The sequence below is a fragment of the Nicotiana attenuata genome, chromosome 3, assembly GCF_001879085.1.
Source record: "Nicotiana attenuata strain UT chromosome 3, NIATTr2, whole genome shotgun sequence".
NCBI classification, from domain to species: Eukaryota; Viridiplantae; Streptophyta; class Magnoliopsida; order Solanales; family Solanaceae; genus Nicotiana; species Nicotiana attenuata.
In genome coordinates this window covers 60637591-60642988 of record NC_031991.1, presented here as the reverse complement: position 1 = coordinate 60642988, position 5398 = coordinate 60637591, and positions in this window count along the sequence as shown.

The following is a 5398-nucleotide window of genomic DNA, read 5'->3' as shown; positions in this document are numbered from 1 at the left end:
TAATTATTTAACATTCACGACTGAGATTGAGACTAGGATAAATTAACTGATCGAGTCTCGTACTCTGGAAAGTGTGAAATATTTGATGAACGGTAGTTCCGTGTATTCTCGGCTCGCATGTATATTCATGAGTGAGAGAGTTTCTATATTCTTATGGGATCAGGTCGTTTGCCTCAGCGGGATTACAAAATATTCTTATGGGATTGGGTCCTTCCCCTCGGCAAGATTACAAACTTTTCTTATGAGATCGGGTCATTCGCTTCGGTAGTATTGGAAATTACTCTTATGGGATCGGGTCGTTTGCCTCGACAGTATTGTGAGTTATTTTTGTGGGATCGGGCCGCTTGCCTTGGTAGTATTGTATAATACTATTCCTATGGGATCGAGTCGCGTGCCTCGGTAGTATTGTATAATACTATTCCTATGGGATCGGGTCGTTCCCCTCGGCATACTCGTGCGTAACACTGGAGATATGATTTGGTATTGGTATCCGTTGATTTTATGCCTTCGAGGTCGGTTATGGCATTTTAGTGATTTCATAACGATCCATGTTTGAAAATTTATCATTAAAGCTTATCTGTATCGTTGTTGTTGTGTTTCATACCTATCTACTTTGTGTATTTTATTATTTTGACCACTAGTAAGTGTCAAGTCGACCCCTCGTCACTACTCCGCCAAGGTTAGACTAGATACTTAATAGGTACGCATTGATTTACGTACTCATACTATACTTCTGCACTGATTGTGCAGGTACTGAGACAGGTACTTCCGGCGGTCATACGGGTGCGTAGACACATCACACAGAGACTTAGTGGTGAGCTGCCTTCCATGCTTCGATCTGCAGCACTCGGAGTCTCTCTCTTATATTATTTATTATTTCTGTCTATTTCATTTCATACAGTAGTTGTAGTTGTTTTGTATATTCCCTAGATTCCTCATGCACTTGTGACACCGGATTTTGGGGGGTTCTAATGGAGGTACACGGTTATAATTATTATTATTATCACTTTGTTTTATGTGTTATTCGTACTCGATATTTTGGTAAGGAAGAACATATGATTCAATGAGCTCTAGATTTAATTTTATCCACTTAATGAAATGTATGGTTTTAAAAGTTAAAAAGGATAATTAAATTGAAGGTACATCCGTTGACATGTCTAATAGCAGTGTTGGGCGCCATCACAACCTATTATGAGATTTGGGTAATACAAATTGTGACACATGTACTAGTTGGTTATTCTTAGATTCCTTTTTAGATGTATATAAACATATACTATACACTGATGAATTCATTCAATATATATGGGAAAAAATCTTTCTCAAAGTGTTCTTGTATACAATCATAACCAAGCTTATCTACTGCCTGATAGAACGGGGCTGAAACGTGATGGGTAAAAGATCGACTCTGGATTATATCGAACTAAGGTAAGAAGTTAGAGCATGCGTCTTCAATATCATCGAACCCATAGCTCTGGAATTGACCCCGACTACGATCGAGCTCAAGGAAATATTATCGGATCAACTAATGGAAAGCCAAAATATCTGCAACCGGTCGGATATCACGATAGGAATCTCGGCACGTATCAACAAGAGACCGACTAATTAGCAAATCATGAAATTTTTTACCTTTTGTAGAATTGTATCTAAAGTAGGACTCCCCTACTATATAAAGGGGGTCTGTTTATTTGTAATGGATATATCATGACATGCATCCAAAGGCAATACATTATTATTTCTATTTCTTATTATTTTGCTACTCTGTTCTGACATCGATTGAGGCAATTTTTGGCTCGAGGGTGACCAACCTTCAAGGCTAACACTGTTCAACTTGTTTGGTTTTCATTCATTTTTCTATCATTGATTTCAATATTAATCTATTTTCTCAATTTGTGTCAAATTATATCACGTATCCTTAAAACTGCGTATGAATTCAATAGTTATCCGATTTTGAGGTAAACTGTTTGGCACCCACCATGGGGCTAAGGATAATAGTGGTTATTTGATACGAATTTTCATAACACACACTATTTTTCACTTGTTCTTTGAAATGTCTTTGATTTCAAGCTTAAGCTCAAAATGTCAAACTCACAATTAGCACCTCTACCTACTGACGGTGAGTCTGGTCACCACGATGAAAACAATAACATAGCACCCGGCAACAAGGTACCGCCCATTGATCCCATCGAAATACCAATTGCGGACCCGTTGGATGCTAATTCGCATATGGCTATCGAAACTAGCCTCTCTACTGAACTCGAGAATAGCATCCGTGGTGGAGCCCAGTTAACGGAACAAAATACTCAAAACAATGAAGGAGTCATGGTCAATCTACGGATGATCTTCGAAATGTTGCAGGCTCAACAATTGGCAATAGCTCAGCTACGAAACCAGAGCCACCTACCGAGCAGGATCGAACCCGATCCATCTCGTGAGATCACTTGTAGGGAGGAACCGGACGCGGAAAGGTCGAATGGGAGCGAGTCGGGTAACAACCCCGAAAACATAAAGATCCTCGAAGAGCTGACAAAACGAATAGAAACAGGGGAAAAGAAAATTGAAGCAAATGACAAAAGGTGGAAACCTACAATTCTAGGGTCGACCAGATCCCGGGAGTGCCTCCGATATTGAAAGGCTTAGATTCCAAGAAGTTTGTACAGAAACCTTTCCTTCCGAGTGCGGCTCCAAAGGCAATCCCTCAAAAGTTTTGCATGCCCGAGATTCCTAAGTATAACAGAACGACAGACCCAAACGAGCATGTCACTTCATACACATGCGCCATCAAAGGAAACAACTTGGAGGATGATGAGATCGAGTATGTCTTGCTAAAGAAATTCGGAGAAACCCTATCAAAGGGAGCCATGATATGGTATCACAACTTACCCCCTAATTCTATTGACTCGTTTGCTATGCTTGGAGATTCTTTTGTAAAAGCACATGCCGGAGCTATCAAGGTCGAAACCAGAAAATCGGACCTCTTCAAAGTAAGGCAAAAGGATAATGAGATGCTTAGAGAGTTCGTATCTCGATTTCAAATGGAACGGATGGACCTGCCACCGGTCGTTGATGATTGGGTTGTTCAACCTTTTACACAAGGACTCAATATTCAAAGTTTGGTGGCTTCACAACAATTAAAGCAAAACCTGATAGAATAGCTGGATGTCACTTGGGCTGATGAGCATAGCCGATATCAGTCGAAGATCAGAGTCGAAGATGATCAACTAGGGGCTCCTTCCAGGTCCGTTTGACCTATTAGAGCCGTCGACAAAGTCAAGAGAGATATTAATTGTGAACCAAGGTCGAACAGGGATCGATATCAGCAGTACAATGAGGATCGGAGAAGCAATGGGTCCGGACGGAGTTCTATACAAAATGAGAGGAGAAACGATCGAGGTTAGATCAATCGAGGACTCATGAGCAAGAGTGGCTTCGACAGGCCTATCGGACCCAAGGAAGTGCCGAGGTTGTCAGAATATAACTTTAACGTAGATGTTGCTGCTATAGTATCGGCTATCGGACGCATCAAAAATACCAAATGTCCTCGACCTCTGCAATCCAACCCAACCCAAAGGGACCCAAACCAAATGTGAAAATAGCATGGCACTCACGGCCATAGAATAGAAGATTGCCGACAATTGAGGGAGGAGGTAGCCCTGTTAGTCAACAACGAGCATCTTCGAGAATTCTTGAGTGATCGAGCCAAGAATCATTTTAGAAATAAGGACTCCAATAAACAAACCGAGCAAGAATAACCTCAACACGTCATCCACATGATCATCGAAGGGGTCAATGTCCCTCAAGGTCCGATGTTAAAAAGTACCAAATTATCCACAACGAGGGAGAAGCGGACTCGAGATTACATACCAGAAGGAACTTTGTCTTTCAGCGACGAGGATGCAGAAGGAATCATGCAGCCCTACAAGGATAAACTGGTAATATCTCTACTCGGCCAACATCATTCGATCGAGGGTCGTAGAACAACTTGGCCTATAGGACCAAATCGTGCCTGCAGCTCGGGTGCTAAACAGGTTCAATATGGCTTGTGAAACTACTAAGGGAGAAATAATGCTACCAGTGAACGCTGTCGGGACCATCCAGGAAACCAAGTTTTATGTGATCGAGGGGGACAGGAGCTACAATGCTCTGTTCAGTAGACCATGGATTCACAACATGAGGGTAGTACCCTCGACCCTTCACCAAGTGCTAAAATTCCCAACGTCAGTAGGGATTAAAACGATCTACGGGGAACAACCGGCCACAAAGGAAATGTTTGCAGTCGAAGAAGTGATTCTAGTATCAACACTAACAGCAACGAAGGAACCGAGTTCGAACACAAATCAGGAAACCAAATAGCAATTATCGGCACCAGTCACGACCCAATCGGATAAACAAGGGATCGACGAAGATGATTATGGGGTTCCCAGATCTTTTATAGTACCCGATGATTCCAATGCTATGAAATCAACGGTCTAAGAGCTGGAGCAAGTCACTTTGACTGAGCATCTACCCGATCGGAAGGTATACCTGGGCACGGGGTTAACCTCCGAGCTTAGGAAAAAACTCATTCAATTTCTCATAGCTAACATAGATTATTTTGCTTGGTCCCATCTCGACATGACAAGGATCCCACCAGAGATCACTACTCACAAGCTGAGCCTAGATCCGAAACTCCATCCAGTCAAGCAGAAAAGGAGACCCCAGTCCGAGATCAAACATGCATTCATCAAGGACGAGGAAACTAAACTCCTTATAATAGGATTTATTCGGGAATTCAAATACCCGAAATGGTTAGCAAACGTAGTAGTAGTCCCTAAAAAAGGGAATAAATTGAGAATGTGTGTAGATTATAAAGATTTAAATAAAGCATGTCCCAAGGACTCTTTCCATTTGCCTAACACTAATCGCATGATCGATGCCACGGCTGGCAACAAGATCCTCAATTGTCTCGATGCCTACTTCGGGTACAACCAAATAAGAATGAACATGGATGATCAAGAAAAGACCTCCTTCATCACTAAGTATGGCACATACTGCTATACATAATTCCATTCGAATTAAAAAATGGCGGTGCCACTTACTAAAGCCTAATGAACCGGATGTTCGAAGAACAAATAGGGAAATCCATGGATGTTTACATTGACGATCTGTTAGTTAAGTCATTGCGAGCAGAGGACCATTTAAAGCATTTGTAGGAAACCGTCAGTATATTGAAGAAGTATAACATGAAGCCGAATCGTATAAAATGTGCGTTCGGAGTCGGATCAGGTAAATCTCTCAGGTTCATGGTATCCAACCGAGGAATCGAGATCAACTCCATCAATATCAAAGCTTTTGTGGATATCGCGGTAGTGGACAATGTGAAGGTCGTTCAAAGGCTAACCGGGCGTATTGCCTCCCTAGA